This window comes from Zootermopsis nevadensis, unplaced genomic scaffold, assembly GCF_977971745.1.
Source record: "Zootermopsis nevadensis isolate Lab colony 2312 unplaced genomic scaffold, Znev_1.0 Znev_ptg000010l, whole genome shotgun sequence".
Classification (NCBI taxonomy): Eukaryota; Metazoa; Arthropoda; class Insecta; order Blattodea; family Termopsidae; genus Zootermopsis; species Zootermopsis nevadensis.
In genome coordinates this window covers 3,659,229-3,680,977 of record NW_028259142.1, presented here as the reverse complement: position 1 = coordinate 3,680,977, position 21,749 = coordinate 3,659,229, and the positions used below count along the sequence as shown (strand labels likewise).

Here is a 21,749-nt window from a genome sequence, read left to right as displayed (position 1 = left end):
GTTGGCGTAAGGTTAACGATGTACAATAAATTGGAAGGGACTGGGAAGGAATAAGTCGTGGCCTGTATTGTACTGCAGTTGGGTCGGAGGTCAAAGGAAGGCCAACGTGGAATGTTTGTCAAAAGGGCGATAGTTGGGTCCTCTTTTGTTTATTAGATGTAATCAATCTTTCATTGGTTTTAACTCTGCGTCGAGGGACCATAGAATATTTTCCTGTAAGGACAGGATTTCCTTTAGTCTGCGTCGTGTTTTCGGAAAGTTTTACCGTTGGGCCAATAACATTTGGATTACACTGTACGACGTAGTGAATTAGCTGCTACAGTGCCGTGCTTTTATGCCGAATAAAAGCTGTAATTTGGGAGAGGGCATTTGAGATGCATGGAACACGAGCGCTATTAAAAATTCAACTGTTTCAAAAGATAATTCTCTTTAGATACGTTCTCGTGTTGCCTAAAATGCCACCTTCGTTATTACGTAGCTATTAAGTACGAACCTGGTAGAACGTTCGTTATACGTGATCTGTACGCTCAGTCAGCGTTTAGCTGCAGGCCCAGATAATTACTACCTCAAATCCTCGGACGGCTACATCTCAGGGTCCACGTCCTATCATCGAAGTTTGTCCGCTATCCGCGATGTTTAGAGGCTGCCAGTCGCCTGCTGCTCACCGCGATGTCCAGGGTTCAAACCCACATGAGATTTGTGTTGTAATTTTGACATCATCAGCGTATGACCAGTCGAAGTTATCGGGAATGAAAGGTTTTTCTGTCCAACGTAATGCAGTTTATTTCAGCGTAATCGTTTTGAAAGTGCAAAGTTTGTACAATTTCTTTTTAAACTAAAATTTAATGTGATAACGCATTCACGACTGCTGAAGCCAGGTTCTTGACACATGGACCAACACAAAACCGATCGCCAGACCATGCCTTGGGTACCTCCACAGACTCTGCATTTCTAGCTACCAGAGTCTCCACCGTCCACTGTGACCTGGGTTGTGACGTAGAATTTCATTCCTGAAGATGGAGGCAATATATTCTACCGAAACGTTATTGCCCATATGACGATACAACCCAGAAGACGAACGTGGACATTTTCTGCACCGTGAGAAGCTGAAGATTGGTTTCGAAGAGAAATACGCGCACGGACACCGCTAGTCCGTTCTTGAAACCGAGAGTTGGTGATCATGGGTGGAACTTCGTTAGCACCAGTGGGACGTCCGGGGCCGTGAGTGTTCCAACGCGCATTGAAATGCTCGTGTAATCTGAGTGGAAGCTGCAGATGACTAATGCTACTTATTTAGAGCGCAGTGCAAAAACTGTCCGGCTGTAATTGCTATCCCACCTGATTGCTTCGCCGGCCTTCCCAAATGGTTGTCAAGGCAACGAGGAATAAAGAAGGAAATGCAACTTTTGTTACAAGGTCTCTGCAGGTATTTTGGTCGAATGTGAGCGTGAAGGAAGAACGGGCGACATCTGAAGATGGCTGGCTTCTGGGATGTTTCGCCATGTAATCTTGTAGATTTTGCCTGCCGTTTTAGAGAAGCTTATTGCGTTCCGCTCTGATGATGGAGGCAGTAAGCTACTCCGAAATGTCGTTTAATATCTACGGGATTGAAGCCTGAATCATTCCATAAGACAGCAATTTTTAGAGTTATTTTTAATGTCTCGTTTGTGAATCAAAAATTTTGAATTTTGATTTTAAGTCTGCAGTGAGCCTTTGTTGCTACAGTAGAAAAGTGTGAGAAAAATAACATGATCTAACAAACAGAGCAGTGTACGAGTGTACGCCATCTCGATCCATTAATCCTTATAACAACGTTAACAAACCCTTTATGCGAATTTCCAGAAAAAGTCATAACAGAGTTTTATGGCCTTGTGTTAAGTACGTGTGACTTAAATTTCAAATCGTTGCGACGTCACGTAAGAATTGTTTCTTGATGGGTACTTAATATAACGGCGTGTCTCGGTCGACGTGTTATCGTTGATGAATGCTGTCTATCGACAGTGAACAAGTGTAAATCGGCTTCCATAACAAAGACTTATTTTCTTAGGACAGGATTGCTTTAGTGTAACGCATATATGGTTTCTTGATCCGACATCTGTCGCTTTGGACTGTCGGATTCATAGCGTGCTTTTCCTGGCTCTGGACCACAGCATCAGAATCTTTGTCGTCTCGTTCCATTCTCATATCAAGTGGCACTTACCTCTACAGGGAACGTCACTAACAGAATGACAGACGAAGAATTAAAATTGTTTGTTTATTTTGTTTCTGTAAGGTTAATAAAAATGCCGGCAGGGTGCAGCACAGGATCGGACGTTGCGGCTGATGTTGGATGATAATCCCTGAATGTATTACTGAGATAGGTTGGTACGGATGAAATGTGCCCCTTCAGAAAGATAAATCTGGAGGGCCACATCACTTCCTTGCTGTGTTACGTACTGTACAATGAAGCAAGTTTCTAAGCAACTGGATTTAGTATCCAGGGTCGTCGAAAATCTTTCACGTCTTCAGTTGTCATGGAGCTGTTATTACTCAGAATTAATTTTTAAAACTGTGAATCGCTTGATTTATGACAGGATTTTGTGTGTGCAGGATTTCTGCCCAACCTTTTAAGTACACCTGTAGTTTAAGCCATGACCAATTAATTATTATTATTATATTATTTAGTGTTCTGTCTGACGACAGGTCCATATGAACAGGATCCTTCCATCCTTTTCTCGGACTGGGACCTGTTCATATACGTTCTTGGCAGATGATCCAGAAGTGGTTTGCCATTGCCTTCTTCTGTGTGTGAATGGAGTAATTGTTGGGATGCCACGGAGAAACCGGGGAAGCCCCCGGAGGAAAACTCCGTGTTGCCTAGACCACGGCCTTGCCCAACACAAGTTATAAATTCGGGCACCGCCGGGAATCGAACCCGAGACTCCAGGATTACAAGGCCAGCGTTCTAACCGCTAGACCACCGTGGCTTAATTACCTGCTAGAAAGTAAATCCACAACCTTCTGCTTTCGGGGTTCAACCGCGACGAATGTTGAGAATTTTCAAACTTTAGTCAAACATCGCAGTTGCCATCTTCAGGGTGAATTCACTCAGATGATGTTGACTGCATTTGCAACACATTGAACTTCAGCCGTGAAGACCTAAGGACAAGTACTTTCTTTGAAGGTTTTACTAATCGTCGTCTGTAGGAAACTGTTGTGCACTCGGCTGTGCCGTCGGACGGGCAGTGAGTGGATCTAGGTTCACACGCGAACATTTTAAAAAGGAACTATCAGTGCCAGGCGATCCGAGAGTTTGTACCTCGACACCAAGCAGTGGCCAGTACCAAGGAACACGAACGCAACGCTAAATCTGTGTTTCTGTTATTCGTGTAGTGTAGCCGCGTGTCGTTTGGATAGGAAAACCGTGGGGGGTGGGGTTAGATCGAGTGAGTGACTGCTCAGACTGACAGAGCAGATTTGGTTGTGAACTTTCCGTCGAACATCCAGCAACATCTGCGCTGGGGAACAAACAATTAAAATAATGAATTAAAAAGAATTTACGCGGGAGAAAGAAATGATGTAGAAAAAATAAAGATACAGAACCGTTTGGATTAAAAGCGTGGAACGCTGGAGGCAGCGCGGGGGACAAGAATTTGGTGGCGTCCTCTTGTGAGTGCGAGCCGTGCGTTGGAATGCCCGTGATGGACCTTCTATTCTTCTTGTACTCTTCTCTCTCGCCCTATTTGCTCAAGACATGCGGCCGTTTATCCCAAATATTTGTCCGCGTACCGATGGAGGGAATATTATTTACATATCTCTCCTCCGACTATTGGCTGGCAAGTCCCTCGTGAGTTCAGACAGGGGTGACCAACATCCCATCCCATTTTATTTATTTAGTGTTCTGTCTGACGACAGGTCCATATGAACAGGATCCTTCCATCCTTTTCTCGGACTGGGACCTGTTCATATACGTTCTTGGCAGATGATCCAGAAGTGGTTTGCCATTGCCTTCTTCTGTGTGTGAATGGAGTAATTGTTGGGATGCCACGGAGGAAAACTCCGTGTTGCCTAGACCACGGCCTTGCCCAACACAAGTTATAAATTCGGGCACCGCCGGGAATCGAACCCGAGACCCCAGGATTACAAGGCCAGCGTTCTAACCGCTAGACCACCGTGGCGTGGGCCCATCCCATACAGGCATCAAAATTGGCAGGATTTGAGATTTTCTGCGGCGGTGAATTTGTTTCGTTGCCATAAAATTTCTGATCGATTAGGTTGTTTGACGACACTGCCTTAAGTACAGAGGTTGTAGGAGGCAGTGAATTGTAAACAGGTAAAATATATACGGAAGGAAGTGGTAGTGATCCAGTTTAAGGCCTGCCTCGACATTGTTCTGGATAGAAGGTCTAGTTTTTTCGTGATGATTTCTTACTCTAGTGTGGATGTCAATACAGTATTGAAATGAAAGGGGTAAAACCTCCAGGGTTCCGCGGACACCTGGTTGAGTAACAGCGTTGTTCCACCGCCGACTTAATTTCAGCGAGCCCAGTATCGGAGCTCGCCTGTGCTGCCTTGGGTCATCCCTGGGTTAAGTCGAGATTTCGGTTCTGTCGCTCAGGATAATAATTACATCACAGGATGTCACTGAACGGAGCACCCAACACGCGCGCACTCACGCACAGATGGTCGACCGTATTTGAGTAGTTGTGTCTACTGTTGATGGATGAGGGCGTCACGTGACCGCGGAGATATTTTTCCTCACGGAAAGATCTGTCTCTTCTTCAGACTCACCTGACTTTCTTTCCGTACCACAGATTCATTCGTATCTTTGCCCTCTGGCGAGTTCAGTAATTCCCATTTTGTTGTTTTATTTCAGACTTAGTTAGCTGAGGAGCGTTAATTAGCCATTTATAGAGGTTGTAGTTAACTCTTTAATTGCTAATATCGACATATCTCGTTCAGATACTCCCTATTGTGTTCAGCTTGGAATGTGATGTCTTATTATAGTTGATGTTACTCGTCATCAGATATCAAGATGATAAAATCAAGGAGAATGAAATGAGCGTACAAAATTTTGGTTTTGCAAATCCTGAAAGGAAGAGACCACTCTGAAAGTCTATATGTAGATGGGAGGATGATATTAAAATGGATGTTAGGGAAATAGGGTGAGATGATGTGGATTGGATTCACCTGTCTCACTATAGTGACTGCTGATTGGCTGTTGTGGGCTTAGTAGTGGACTTGAGGGTTTCTTAAGATGCTGAAATGTCTTCACTGACGTCCAGTTCCACGTAGTTTAGTCGTGAAATCAAGGCCCCGTGCCTTTCGTAATTTTACTTCAATTACTTGTGGTTGATGAACAACTTTAATTTCACGTTACTATGGAAATAAAAGGAAAGTTTGCTTCTGACTAGCGAATTAATTTCATGAAACGCTGTCGTCGTAAACAAATGACCGTTTAGAGCAGTGGTATTCAACCTTTTTTGGTTCGCGTACCCCCAGATATAATTGCTCTTCAACTTTGTATCCCCAAAGTTGTTGGTGTATAATTCAAGTTATACATAGTATATAATCTACATCTAAAATAAATTAAATAAATTACATTACTGATTATTCAGTGTTTATCATAATTTCTTTTAAATTTCACGTACCCCCTAAGATGTCTTCGCGTACCCCAGGTTGAACACCACTGGTTTAGACACTTACGAAAGCACCTGCCTTCGTTTCTTTACATCACCCTGTCCTCGGTTGAAATTAGTTCACACCCTCACCCTTTATCACTTCAGGATCATTTTTAATATTATCATCCCCTGTATGTGTATGTCATTCCGAGACTTTGATGGCTCGCACTTGTGCTCCTTGGAGTCCAAAACAAGAATATTCACAGCAGATCCGCCTTTTGGGAAGGGAATACGAAGGAGTGGCAACAACGTAGTTGTCCGTGGTTCGCACACCCACACCTGCTCGTGATCCTGTCGCCGTGAGATGTTAGACACGACTTGAAATCGTGATGCCGACTTCGTTCGTTATCTCGGCCATTCTCGGGTACAAATTCACATCGGAATGTTCACGTTGTTCCCTTGTTTCTTTGTCCTTTGTTTGTTTATACGTTTCTCATTCCTTATTTCTTTTTCTCTTTCATGTTTCTGCCTTCATTTTCTTCTATTCTTTTTAAATGTAATTGCATGTTTTCTCTTCCTTTACATCCATTTCTCTTCCATCCTTTGGCTCCTTTCATTCATGTTTGCTTATCACCTCCCTTCGCTTCTGTTCTTTCATTCCTCTTTGTATATTTGTCTTTTTCTTCCCTTCTTCTTATTTTATTTATCTCATTTCCTGCCCTCTCTTTCTTCATATGTTTATCCTTGTCTTTTCCCCCTCGTTTGCTTCTCTTATTTAATTTTTTCTGATTTCTCTCTCTCCTTATTTTGTAAGACTTAAGGTTCTCACAGCGGTGAATATGAAGATTTCTGTCTTCTGGGTTATTGCGCTGTGTAGTCTGGTCGATGTTAACCAACGTTTCAGAGGTCATACTGCCTCCGTCATCAGGGCGATGATATTCATCTACACAGCGCAATAACCCAGAAGACAGAAATCTTCTCCTTATTTTGTCAGAAACAGAAAGAAAGAGTTTCCGCACCTCAGCGCTTGTCTTCTTTGTTCCCCTCTTTATGACTGTATCCCTGGTGCAAGGGTTCGTAGTAAAACAGTTGTCTGATGAGGCTCCATTGGTTCTTCAGCGTGTGAGTCCCTTGCCGTAACAAGGGCAAGCCGATCGCCCAGAGACTGCCGAGTCCCTGCCATTCATGCCATTCACCGCCGCACACTGAACGTAATTAATTTCCTTGCCCTGGTCACGACCGCATCCATCCTGAAGGTATGGAAGATTATCCATCGCGTCTGGACCAGGTTCACCTTGGAGAGCATTATTCTTTCAAAGCCAGCTATAAACAGAAGAGCTCGATATTTTTCTTTACACACGAGATGAGCTTACAGAATTGTGTTCCTCAGTTTCATTTCCCTGCATTATTAATAGAAACGGCGATAAATGCTGGATTTGATGGCGGAGGCAGCAAGAGCCTCTGAAACGTCGGTAATCTTCTAACAGACTACACGGCGCAACAACCCAGAAGACAGAAATCTTCATACTCTGATGACGGAGGCAGTATGACCTCTGAAACGTTGGCTAACATCGACCAGACTACACAGCGCAATAACCCAGAAGACAGAAATCTTCATACTCTGATGACGGAGGCAGTATGACCTCTGAAACGTTGGTAAACATCGACCAGACTACACAGCGCAACAACCCAGAAGACAGAAATCTTCATACTCTGATGACGGAGGCAGTATGACCTCTGAAACGTTGGCTAACATCGACCAGACTACACAGCGCAACAACCCAGAAGACAGAAATCTTCATACTCTGATGACGGAGGCAGTATGACCTCTGAAATGTCGGTAATCTTCTACCAGACTACACGGCGCAACAACCCAGAAGACAGAAATCTTCATACTCTGATGACGGAGGCAGTATGACCTCTGAAACGTCGGTAATCTTCTACCAGACTACACGGCGCAACAACCCAGAAGACAGAAATCTTCATACTCTGATGACGGAGGCAGTATGACCTCTGAAATGTCGGTAATCTTCTACCAGACTACACGGCGCAACAACCCAGAAGACAGAAATCTTCATACTCTGATGACGGAGGCAGTATGACCTCTGAAACTTTGGTTAACATCGACCAGACTACACAGCGCAACAACCCAGAAGACGGAAATCTTCATACTCTGATGACGGAGGCAGTATGACCTCTGAAACTTTGGTTAACATCGACCAGACTACACAGCGCAACAACCCAGAAGACAGAAATCTTCATACTCTGATGACGGAGGCAGTATGACCTCTGAAACTTTGGTTAACATCGACCAGACTACACAGCGCAACAACCCAGAAGACAGAAATCTTCATACTCTGATGACGGAGGCAGTATGACCTCTGAAACGTCGGTAATCTTCTACCAGACTACACGGCGCAACAACCCAGAAGACAGAAATCTTCATACTCTGATGACGGAGGCAGTATGACCTCTGAAATGTCGGTAATCTTCTACCAGACTACACGGCGCAACAACCCAGAAGACAGAAATCTTCATACTCTGATGACGGAGGCAGTATGACCTCTGAAACTTTGGTTAACATCGACCAGACTACACAGCGCAACAACCCAGAAGACGGAAATCTTCATACTCTGATGACGGAGGCAGTATGACCTCTGAAATGTCGGTAATCTTCTACCAGACTACACGGCGCAACAACCCAGAAGACAGAAATCTTCATACTCTGATGACGGAGGCAGTATGACCTCTGAAATGTCGGTAATCTTCTACCAGACTACACGGCGCAACAACCCAGAAGACAGAAATCTTCATACTCTGATGACGGAGGCAGTATGACCTCTGAAATGTCGGTAATCTTCTACCAGACTACACGGCGCAACAACCCAGAAGACAGAAATCTTCATACTCTGATGACGGAGGCAGTATGACCTCTGAAATGTCGGTAATCTTCTACCAGACTACACGGCGCAACAACCCAGAAGACAGAAATCTTCATACTCTGATGACGGAGGCAGTATGACCTCTGAAATGTCGGTAATCTTCTACCAGACTACACGGCGCAACAACCCAGAAGACGGAAATCTTCATACTCTGATGACGGAGGCAGTATGACCTCTGAAATGTCGGTAATCTTCTACCAGACTACACGGCGCAACAACCCAGAAGACAGAAATCTTCATACTCTGATGACGGAGGCAGTATGACCTCTTAAATGTCGGTAATCTTCTACCAGACTACACGGCGCAACAACCCAGAAGACAGAAATCTTCATACTCTGATGACGGAGGCAGTATGACCTCTGAAACTTTGGTTAACATCGACCAGACTACACAGCGCAACAACCCAGAAGACAGAAATCTTCATACTCTGATGACGGAGGCAGTATGACCTCTGAAACGTCGGTAATCTTCTACCAGACTACACGGCGCAACAACCCAGAAGACAGAAATCTTCATACTCTGATGACGGAGGCAGTATGACCTCTGAAATGTCGGTAATCTTCTACCAGACTACACGGCGCAACAACCCAGAAGACAGAAATCTTCATACTCTGATGACGGAGGCAGTATGACCTCTGAAACTTTGGTTAACATCGACCAGACTACACAGCGCAACAACCCAGAAGACGGAAATCTTCATACTCTGATGACGGAGGCAATATGACCTCTGAAACGTCGGTAATCTTCTACCAGACTACACGGCGCAACAACCCAGAAGTCGGCCATCTTCAATGTGTGCTGTATCTCGTTGCTAGGCGCACTGTCCCATTTAATGGTGTCTCGCTTTAGGTTTTAATGGCCTCTTCGTGGTACTCTGTGTTCCCACGTGACGGCCCGCTGCTGTGGAATGCCATCGACATCTTGTAGCGAGATGTCTTCAGCCTTCTTTGCCCGCGTAGCCAGTTCTGCAGGTGGCTGGTGGAACCCCTGAACAAAGGAAAGTTAATCATAGCTCTGCGGCCAACCTACCACCAGGGGTAACACACTCTAAATACATATTCTTCGGAAGAGTTGAGTCATCGCTTACATGAAAACAGTCGCGTACTGTACCTTGCGAGTAGCATGAATTCTGTCGGTGTTACAGCTCTCTGCAATAATAATATCTTGTTCGCCATCGATTAATCTTTTCTTACACGCTACTCCTATAAATTATCACAATATAGTTCTTAACGGAAAATATTCCTTTTCGTGATTATTATTATTATTTAGTGTTCTGTCTGACGACAGAACACTAAATCCTTCCATCCTTTTCTCGGACTGGGACCTGTTCATATACGTTCTTGGCAGATGATCCAGAAGTGGTTTGCCATTGCCTTCTTCTGTGTGTAAATGGAGTAATTGTTGGGATGCCACGGAGGAAAACTCCGTGTTGCCTAGACCACGGCCTTGCCCAACACAAGTTATAAATTCGGGCACCGCCGGGAATCGAACCCGAGACCCCAGGATTACAAGGCCAGCGTTCTAATCGCTAGACCACCTCATCTTATTATTATTTAGTGTTCTGTCCGACGACAGGTCCATATGAACAGGATCCTTCCATCCTTTTCTCGGACTGGGACCTGTTCATATACGTTCTTGGCAGATGATCCAGAAGTGGTTTGCCATTGCCTTCTTCTGTGTGTGAATGGGATGCCACGGAGAAACCGGGGAAGCCCCCGGAGGAAAACTTCGTGCTGCCTAGACCACGGCCTTGCCCAACACAAGTTATAAATTCGGGCACCGCCGGGAATCGAACCCGAGACCCCAGGATTACAAGGCCAGCGTTCTAACCGCTAGACCACCTCATCTTATTATTATTTAGTGTTCTGTCTGACGACAGGTCCATATGAACAGGATCCTTCCATCCTTTTCTCGGACTGGGACCTGTTCATATACGTTCTTGGCAGATGATCCAGAAGTGGTTTGCCATTGCCTTCTTCTGTGTGTGAATGGAGTAATTGTTGGGATGCCACGGAGGAAAACTCCGTGTTGCCTAGACCACGGCCTTGCCCAACACAAGTTATCAATTCGGGCACCGCCGGGAATCGAACCCGAGACCCCAGGATTACAAGGCCAGCATTCTGTCCGCTAGACCACCGTGGCTCTTGGATTCTGAATATACCGCATTGAATTGTTTACCCGTACACTAAATAAGAATGAGTGGTTTGCTTCTTGCTCCGGCCGCTTGAACCCCGGGGTAGACTAGGTGGGCTTCAGAACCGGTTTGAATGTTGCGGTGAACAGAAAAATCCTGCCCTGAGTTGGCTTCGAACCCGGATATTCCAGGTCGTAGCCAGTCGGTTAAGGCGTCCCAGGCGCACCGCCGAAAAGAAGTCTCAGAATATGATAAATCTGTACACAGTCCCACGTAGCATCGGCAGTGATGTGGCTGTTTTATTAAAAATGTGAAAGTTTTGTATGTTTTGTTTCGTTACCAAATCTGGTTTATTCGCTTAGATTTGTGGTTTTGCAGGTTAAAAATTCAACCGTTTTACTTTTAAAGTTCATTAAATTTACTGTTTTATTTTATTTGAGGGTTCCAAATAAAGGAACAGACCTTCTTTGTTATTTGGGTTTTGAATTATTGTTGTCTGAGGGTGTCTGGGGGTTTGGTTTTGTGTTCCAGAAAATGTTTTCTCGCCTGAAGGCACTGAAGTAGGCGGAGGTTTTCAAGAATTCCAGATTACTTAGTAAGTAGCTTTTAGATTGGGCCTTCAGACACCGCATATTACAGAGCAGAGCCAGGTCACCCCTGGAGAGTTGTGAATACAATTACGTGGCAATGCGTACCGGCAATGCATTCCGAGAGCACTCAAGTTTTCTGCACGATTCTTGTAATTTTAGTCAATTAGATGACGGTCGTAGGTCTATTAACGAATTTCGATATAAATTTCTCTTTTCTGCAGTTTATAATTTTAGCTCTGTCTGAAACTTTAAAAAACTTTCTTTAAATAAGCTTAGTTTAATAATCCCATTTCGTAAGTGACTTTAAACTGATGTAGAGCACATGTTCTATTCCTTAAGAAAACCCGATAAATATTAATTTTCGTCCATTTATGTCGTTACATTAATAAATGGATTTTATAAAATATCTTGGCTTTATTTTACAAAACAACTGTTTTTACGTTTCGGAATGAATCTTGATTTGTCTAAAGACGTTTTCTGAAATGCTTTTTAGCAACGTTTAATGGTAGGATGGTTATGAATTACAATTTGGGTGGTATATCCCTTCAGTTTTCAGGTACTGTGAAAAGTTACTTTTATTTTCTGTGGTTTTCTTCGTATGTCATTTCGAGGAAAGTTCTTTCAAACGCTGTGTGGATTTATTATTTCTTACGCGAGTTTCGCAGAATTATCACGTGTCTTGAGCATATATTACTTAATAGGTTTTCAAGTGAAGGCGAAGTTATGGCTTATACCATCTCAGCAACACAACTTATTCCTTTGTTCCTTTCCAATCTGTGTCATAGCAACGAGGAGTGTTAACACAGTACAAGCCTCCGGGTTACGCCGTTAATCACACAACCCATAGGCCGAACCATTACAAGAATCAACTGGAAAATTCTGTTTAAGAATATTATCGCTGTTCACTCCGGGCATCGTTAGAAACCGATAAATACACTTTTTTGGGCAAGATGTAGAATTACTGACTGTGGTATGTATAGTTACCACTACACATTAAATTCACTGGCGCATATAAACGTATCATTAAAGGCGAAATATTGCTCGAGGCTATTTTAAGATGCGTTTCATTTTAGGTGTCTAAGACTGATTCTTAAATAAGAATTTAATTACTCTCTTTAAGCTGTTAGTTCGACATCAGAAAGTGTACTGGAAGGCGTGTTGTGAGCAGGGATAGATAAGGAAGGAGACAGGCTTTAGCCATGACGGGATGATATTAAAATGGATGTTATATAAATAAGGAATTAAGGCGCGAACAAGATTCAAGTGACTTGGAATACGGATAATGACGAGGCTGTTGTGATGAATTGTAGTTGGTTGCCACGGTGACTTCTGGCTACCGTTTAAAAGTTCTGAAGAATGGTCGCATTGTCGGGCAGTTTCCCGCGTTGTTGTGCAGAGCCGTAGTTGAACAAGAAAGGGTGGAGGTTGTCATATACGGCAGTTCGATACACTTCGTACATTCCTTGAATGCAGAGGTCCCGTTATCGACGTTGCTAAGAACAAGTCCTTGGCGCCAAGCCAGTCGCTTCTCTGCAGCAAAAGAGCGCGCGCTCGCCTGTCATCAACCCCGCAGTGGCGGATGCTGGACCCAAGTCTGGATGCTGCGGTGAGATTTCAGGTTCTGGGCGAAGATGTCTGTCTCCTGGGATGTTGCGCCGTGCAGGCTGGTGGAAATTGACCGACGTTTCAGGGGCGCCTACTGAGTCCATTATCAGCGTGAAACATCTGTCTTTCTATATCAAATCTAAAACTTCTTGACGATGGTGAAGAGTCAATTGAATAAAAATTTTCTTGGATATTATCCATCGTCTAGTAAATATAAAACGTAAAAAACGACGTTTCGGAGATGGGACTCTATCTCCGTCTTCAGGTTCCTACACAGTTGGGCCCACTTGATATCTCCGGAGATAGGGATTAGCTCTATCTAGTGGGCCCAACTGTGTAGGAACCTGAAGACGGAGATAGAGTCCCATCTCCGAAACGTCGTTTTTTACGTTTTATATTTACTAGACGATGGATAATATCCAAGAAAATTTTTATTCAATCTGTCTTTCTGTTTGAATCGACGCCGTCAGTACAGCGTCGTTGAGGAGAATAATTTAAGAATCTTATCAACTTTTTTTTATCCGGTGTCTCTCATTGTTCCAGAATCTGTGGCCGTAAGAGTGGAGACTAGTTTGCCTTATCATTTTAAGTAACGTGGGTTGCATTCAAATGCTGTAAACAGTAAATGTTAATTTAACGAGTTTTTGTACAACAAATTGTAATAGACCTGTCTATAGTCTGCAAGATATGTCAGGATGGCTGAGATTGACGTGTGTCATGTTACTCCGTGATGTGGTAAACCTCGGCTGCATACTAAATCGCCTGTGATTACAATCTTAATGCACTGCATGGAGTTAGAGAAGCACTCGCATCTAGATTGCTAACCGCGCATTAGTGCATTTGCCTAGTACGTCACTGCAGCGAAATTACAGTTTCACAGGAAAAGAATCTAGGTGTTCGTCAGATGTTTGCTAAAATTATTTACACATTTCCGAACGCGGTCGTACGAAGCAGTTTAAGCGGAATATCAGGTTCGCTTCCCCGACGCAGCCGTACCACATAAGTCAACCATCTTTCGACATGTCAATCAACGGCGCCGGTCTTCGCAGAGTTTCTACGATTTTTTGACACGGGATGAATTATGTCCGGGGTGGGACACTTTCAACATGTGTTGAAATTACGTATTTACAAACTTAGAATGTGATTTTACCTATATGTCTCTTAAATAAGATTTGAGGTTTTCACAGCAGTGAGTATGAAGATTTCCGTCTTCTGGGTTGTTGCGCTGTGTAGTCTGGTCGATGTTAACCAACGTTTCAGAGGTCATACTGCCTCCGTCATCAGGGCGATGAAGATTTCTGTCTTCTGGGTTGTTGCGCTGTGTAGTCTGGTCGATGTTTACCAACGTTTCAGAGGTCATACTGCCTCCGTCATCAGGGCGATGAAGATTTCCGTCTTCTGGGTTGTTGCGCTGTGTAGTCTGGTCGATGTTAACCAACGTTTCGGAGGTCATACTGCCTCTGTCATCAGGGCGATGAAGATTTCCGTCTTCTGGGTTGTTGCGCTGTGTAGTCTGGTCGATGTTAACCAACGTTTCGGAGGTCATACTGCCTCTGTCATCAGGGCGATGAAGATTTCCGTCTTCTGGGTTGTTGCGCTGTGTAGTCTGGTCGATGTTTACCAACGTTTCAGAGGTCATACTGCCTCCGTCATCAGGGCGATGAAGATTTCTGTCTTCTGGGTTGTTGCGCTGTGTAGTCTGGTCGATGTTAACCAACGTTTCAGAGGTCATACTGCCTCCGTCATCAGGGCGATGAAGATTTCTGTCTTCTGGGTTGTTGCGCTGTGTAGTCTGGTCGATGTTTACCAACGTTTCAGAGGTCATACTGCCTCCGTCATCAGGGCGATGAAGATTTCTGTCTTCTGGGTTGTTGCGCTGTGTAGTCTGGTCGATGTTTACCAACGTTTCAGAGGTCATGATGTGTTGCAATGCGGAATTAGAATCAGGCCTACTTTCTTCCGAAAAAGAACATTTTGGATACGTTTCGGCTTACACAGTTGTACCACTTTCTTGTTTAACAGGAGATTTTTACATTCCAGTTGCCTTTATCCCGTACGTAGTTCATCATCTTCTGAAGAATCATTTGTGTGAGCGTGGATTACTATTAATTCATGAGGTCAGTGAGCAAAGGCGTGCCACTGGACACAATATTGCCATTTTGCTCTGGGCGCGTCTGTGACTTTGGCGCCGTAAGACGTGTGTTCGGTCACGCAGAGCGTGTCAACCTGCCCAAGCTGGTCCACTAGCAGTAGATAATCTCAATACGGGCTAAAAACTAATCGACACGCTGCACCGATATCACGTGACGAAACAGAAATCTTAGCTTGTCCTTTCGTGGATGTCACGTTGTGCTCAATACGATATGGCACAATCATGGAAAGTCGGCTGTAGTGTAACCCCCTTATAGCCGAAGCTCGCCTTAAATATTTCTTTTTGACAATTCAGTCCGTACCGCGAAGAAAACACCACACTTCACCATTACAAAAAAATCTTAGTTAATGCTGTTTAGGTAAATAATAGCTGTGTACATTGAGAATCATACGAAACACGTAAGATAATAAATTCAGACTGATTGATTAAGCTTTAAATGGTTGATTGCCTGTGGTAACGTACAACTTCTCTCGTAGCCATCGATGTGGATATTAAAATGGATATGAGGGAAGTAGGGTTTGGGAAGTGGATGGGATTAATCTTACTCATGATAGTGCATGAAAGCTAGAGTAAGCCTCAACCACCTGGCTAACAATGCCGACTGTCCGATTGGTTTTGCTGTGTTCCAATGCATGGAGTTAAGACAAGATATTCTGTTGTTTTTTGACGTGAACAGGATCCTTCCATCCTTTTCTCGGACTTGGACCTGTTCATATACGTTCTTGGCAGATGATCCAGAAGTGGTTTGCCATTGCCTTCTTCTGTGTGTGAATGTAATAATTGTTGGGATGCCACGGAGGAAAACTCCGTGTTGCCTAGACCACGGCCTTGCCCAACACAAGTTATAAATTCGGGCACCGCCGGCAATCGAACCCGAGACCCCAGGATTACAAGGCCAGCGTTCTAACCGCTAGACCACCTCATCTTATTATTATTATTTAGTGTTCTGTGTGACGACAGGTCCATATGAACAGGATCCTTCCATCCTTTTCTCGGACTGGGACCTGTTCATATTCGTTCTTGGCAGATGATCCAGAAGTGGTTTGCCATTGCCTTCTTCTGTGTGTGAATGGGATGCCACGGAGAAACCGGGGAAGCCCCCGGAGGAAAACTCCGTGTTGCCTAGACCACGGCCTTGCCCAACACAAGTTATAAATTCGGGCACCGCCGGCAATCGAACCCGAGACCCCAGGATTACAAGGCCAGCGTTCTAACCGCTAGACTGCGTATCAATTTTTTTTAGTGTTACCCTGGGCTGAGTCCGTTGTGGGTACGCGTTCTGTCAGATGAATCTGCATTGCTAGTTGATGCAAAGCTAACGGGCCTAGATGTCCCTTGATTGGGTTGAAGTGTGATGGTTGGTTTCCTCCCAAGGCTTGCGTCTCTTAAGGCATTGGGCTGTCTCTCTCACCTGACGAGTCGCCAGAGAGAGAACCAATGAAATTGCTCCGGGCGGTGTTCTGATGTCTCTTCGATTCGTCACTATTGTATAGTGGGAGACCACGTTCCACCTGGTACCAGAATGTTTGGCTGTGCCTCTCGTAGGAAAATGCGTAGAAAATGGCGTGTTGACATGGAGTAAATCACATCTTATGTCGTTCTTCCATACGTCATTGGATTTGATCTCTGTTTATTGCGGATGAGAATTTACTTTTGCGAAAACAAATCACGCTACTCCCCAACAAAGAAGTTTTGTGTGAAGTGGACCGAAGGTATTGACCGATATCTCTTCATTATAGACACCTAAAACGATGTTTAACCGAAATTATTTCGGTATTTTCTGATAGTAACCCTCTGACGCCGAAACTCGTGTAAGTGATATTTAAGAATTTAGTCCGTACCGAAAAGAAAACAACAGTTCACATATCAAATCTAAAACTTCTTGACGATGGTGAAGAGTCAATTGAATAAAAATTTCCTTGGATATTATCCATCGTCTAGTAAATATAAAACGTAAAACGACGTTTCGGAGATGGGACTCTATCTCCGTCTTCAGGTTCCTACAGAGTTGGGCCCACTAGATAGAGCGACGTTTCGGAGATGGGACTCTATCTCCGTCTTCAGGTCCCTACACAGTTGGGCCCACTAGATAGAGCGACGTTTCGGAGATGGGACTCTATCTCCGTCTTCAGGTCCCTACACAGTTAGGCCCACTAGATAGAGCGACGTTTCGGAGATGGGACTCTATCTCCGTCTTCAGGTTCCTACACAGTTGGGCCCACTAGATAGAGCTAATCCGGAGATAGGGATTAGCTCTATCTAGTGGGCCCAACTGTGTAGGAACCTGTAGACGGAGATAGAGTCCCATCTCCGAAACGTCGTTTTACGTTCTATATTTTACTAGACGATGGATAATATCCAAGGGAATTTTTATTCAACACTTCAAATGCTGTTTAAGGAAACGATCGCTGTTTTGGTACAGTAGTCGGGGCGGTAGTTTGTTATAGCTTGTCGTGTCAGTTCGTGTTTCTCCCCTCAAGCTTATGACGTGGGCTAAACGTACGCATTTGTCCCGGCTCCTGAACAGAGTATCTCTAGGTTTCAGTGGGTGGAACGTGGGTTCGTTGGGAAATTTTGCTCTGTGCATCGATTTATTCCACCCGGTGCAAAGAACGCCCGTCACTTCGAAAACGCGCATTGCGGCCAGTGATCCAGACACGTTCTTTCGCCGATCCGTGAAATTAATCTGTCCGCTCTGTTCCCGGAGTGCAACGCAACAAACAGCCGTGCGTGAGTCAGCACTGATCGCAGTGCAGGAAAGAATGCGTAGGATTTAGCGTTACGCATTTAAACACAAAAGTGTGTCCCAAGAGGGACCCCACGACCTGATTACTTCGCCCACGCGAACAAAGCCTCGCCTTCAGTTTTATTATTGGCTGTAACAGTGTAAGAGGGGCCTATCTCGCAGGACGAAGAACTCTTAACGCTCCTGAATCTCCCTCGGTTGGTCTCCTGTATTAGAAGATACGGGGTGCGATCGGAAAGTTTCTAGACTGCGCCTCTAAAAACCCGTACAGGTATTAAATTCATCCATCACCCTCGAAGTAGTTCCCCTGGGAGTGAACACAACGATCCCAGCGCCGCTGCCAAGCCTGGAAGCATCCCTGGAAATCTTTCTTTGTCAGCCTGTCAAGCACCATCTGCGATTCTGCCTGAATCTCTTCTATCGTCTCAAATATCCTTCCCCTTAGCTGAATTTTCATCTTTGGGAAGAGGAAGAAGTCACACGGAGCTTAGAAAGGAAGTTGGGGTCGGATCTTGCAAGATCTTTGAGCTCCTGACAAACGAGAAGTCGATTCTGCTTCTGGTCCTCAGACAGGATGCGTCGCATGTGGAGTTCTTCCTTTAGAATCAGCTGACAGGTCCCATAGCCTATCCCAACAATGTCGCACAAGTCGTTGATGGTACGACGTCGATCTTCGTGAATGGCCTGCCGAATCTTCGTAACATTTTCGGGCGTTGTGCTCGAAGATGGTCGTCCAGAACGCTCGTCATCATCGACAGAGGTTCGGCCATTTTTAAAACGTGAATGCCACACAAACGTTTGTGCACGACCCATTACGGACTCCCCAAATGCTTGGTTTAGCATTTCATAGGTTTCCGTAGCCGTTTTGGCGAGTCTTTGGCAAAATTTGATGCACACGCCATTCCGAAATCGCAGGAGGGTCGGTGTAATGCACTACCAAAACGCCCGTAACTAAGAAACAAATGCTAATTCGATGATGCCGGCTGGCACACTGATTCACTATGAATGTAGGCCGCACCCCCTAAAGGCAAAAGCTCGTACTACATCCAGTTCGCCCTCTATTGACACAATATTGAAACTTTCCGATCGCACCTCGTACAATGAGGTCATCGTGGTTTAAGGTACTATCCCAGCATTCGCGGAGGCTGAGGAAAACCATGGAATATCTCAGGATGACCAGTTACTGGGCCGTGATTCGAATGAGAATAAAAAGTACCTGTCATTAGATTTCGACGTTTGGCGGAAATCTCGACAAGAATAGGCGATAATCTATCCGAGGTTCGAACACGGTACCTCCGGAACGCATTTCTAGAGCGTTAGTACTGCAGCATCCTGGTCCATGACATTCTGGAGTCCAGGAATAATTGTCTCCTAACACCTCGCAGGCCGTATCTTTAACGCTGTTCTGGTTCGATATCGATTTTAATCGATACTGACTATGATACGTATTGAAGTGTTATTTCGACGCTGTGACCACAGTCATTTGCCTGGATACGAGTTTATATTTTGTTTGTCATAACTGAATCTTTTTCATAAGGTGTAGTGTTTGTTCGAGATGGAATCCATCCAAACACAAACACGTATTCATTCATCCTGTCAAAAGTCTGTCATGTTCAATAAGAACCGAGTGAATGATGAATGCTCCGTGGCTGACCTTTGCTTACGTCACTGAGGGGTCACCGCACAAAAGCCTACTGCCCCCCTCCGCCATGCACCTTTCCCAGCTGGAGAAACACCTTGTTTGTTAATTAAAAATTGTAACTCTAAGGCCAGATACAATTTCGGCAGGGCTGCCGATTATTCGTAAGATTATAAGCGTTTGCCCCCCCACCCCCGCGCACTCTTATCACACGCACGCACATGTAATGTTACTACTTCGGACCTGTAGATGGAAGCAGTATATTCCATCGAAGCGTTGATCCTCTTACCGCTAAGATATTACGCGGTTTAGCAATGCTGACTATTGGGATCACCGCGGGAACCTCAAACCTCGCATCTTTTAGCTCATTTGATCTGTGGAGCTAAAGTGAACATCTTGGTTCTCGTGTTCAGTCTAGGTGGAAACAGATGACCCGGACGTGGCCAACAGGTGTGAAACGAGTCTCGATCCACACCTGGTCCGCTCGCTACGGGTTGTGTTTTCACACGCCGCAAACAAGGCATTTGGGTGTTTCGCTGGAACTGGACCGACCTGACGCGTCTCGTGCGCAGTTTTGCGCAACACCGCCACTACTGTGCTTCTGACGAGCGTCTCTCGTGGCGCCTTTTCTGATACAAATCTAGCAGATAGCGTCCTTCACACTAAGTGGAATTTCACGCATTTGAGCTAATTAAAACGTTTCGTCGTATTTTTTCCTTCTTTACGCGGTTAACAAAAAACCACGGTGGTCTAGCGGTTAGAACGCTGACCTTGTAACCCTGGGGTCTCGGGTTCGATTCCCGGCGGTGCCCGAATTTATAACTTGTGTTGGGCAAGGCCGTGGTCTAGGCAACACGGAGTTTTCCTCCGTGGCATCCCAACAATTACTCCATTCACACACAGAAGAAGGCAATGGCAAACCACTTCTGGATCATCTGCCAAGAACGTATATGAACAGGTCCCAGTCCGAGAAAAGGATGGAAGGATCCTGTTCATATGGACCTGTCGTCAGACAGAACACTAATAATATAATAACGCGATTAACGTGTTCATTTAACTACGCCTTAAGAACTGTATGGGCTATACATTGCGCTGGATTAGATGATGGGACGAACGGGGAATGATGCGGAAATGACGATAGTTTGTTTTAATGCAGGGTTGCTGTCTTCAGGGGCAGATTGTGATGAGTAGGAAATTGTCTGCAAGGATTTGCTCGCGAGTAGTGGAATTGACATGGATAGAGTAAGGATGACTGAACCGGTAACCCTACAGGGATTCAAACCAAGTACTTTCCTGAGTACCAGTCTGGAGGGTGCTAATGATTAACGCTGTGTTAAAATAATTACATAATCCGTAAATCGACAGTCAATCCTAGGTCTGTAAATGTGGTCACATAGCGAGAAGGAAAGACTTTCACAGTCGTTACAGAAAGACTTGTCTGGTGTGATTGCACGAGAAAATAATGTTTCTAGGAATGTGAAAATAGTCTATTAAAGGACAAAATTAAACTTCTTATTCCTGTCTGGAACCCTGTGTTGACGAAAGTGGCTTTGGCGACGATACTTCGGTGTTAACACTCTCTTTACTCCGGGGGAACCATACTTAAGTCTGTTCTTTCGTTCGTTATCTCTTGTAAAATGACGCCGTGTGTTTTTTCGCACCAGCAAGAAGCCACGTCTCACGAACCAGGTTTGGAGTTCCCGGGTAAATGACGGTCTAGGTATTGCCTGTATCAGATGATGGTTCTAGCCACTCACCAGAAGAATGTTCCGCCCACTCACCAGAAGAGAGTTTGTAGAAACCGGTTCTGTGACCATTGGAGATTCTATTCTTAGCCTCAGTAGAAACACGTTAAGATCTAATCCAGACATTTTTTTACTGTCATATTTCTCTGCTGTTTTAGCCTATCTCTCTTTGTTCACAGAAAAGAATTAGGCTTATGACATCACCATGTTCTCTGTGTGTGTCCCAGCTTTTAAATTTTGAACAGATTGACCGATTTTTGCGAAACTTGGCATTAATGTTGGTTCATTAGAGGCCTCTCCAACCTATACTTTTTAATATCCTGTAATCAGTTACAACAACATTACAGAGACTCGCGAACTTTTGAGGTGGGAGCGACATAATACAAAGTCTTGAAGTGATGCATGTTAATAGATTTTTTTTTAAAAAAAATACGCAACTTATGTTCGGTTATGCGACAGATTCGACGTCTGATTTGTTGATTTGTCGTTCATTTTACATTTAAACATTTCTGAACGTATTCCAGAACTCGGCTTAGTGTCACTGAGCATTCTGAGTTCGTGAGCTATTTCTTTTTGGCTACAACTGTATTTTTTTT

At 44.5% G+C, this 21,749-nt stretch overlaps 1 protein-coding gene across 5 annotated transcripts in view; it reads left to right on the top strand.

Moving 5' to 3' along the window:
• Egfr (epidermal growth factor receptor) overlaps positions 1 to 21,749 on the top strand; it is a 212,264-nt gene that overhangs the window by 177,658 nt on the left and 12,857 nt on the right. The window lies entirely within an intron of this gene.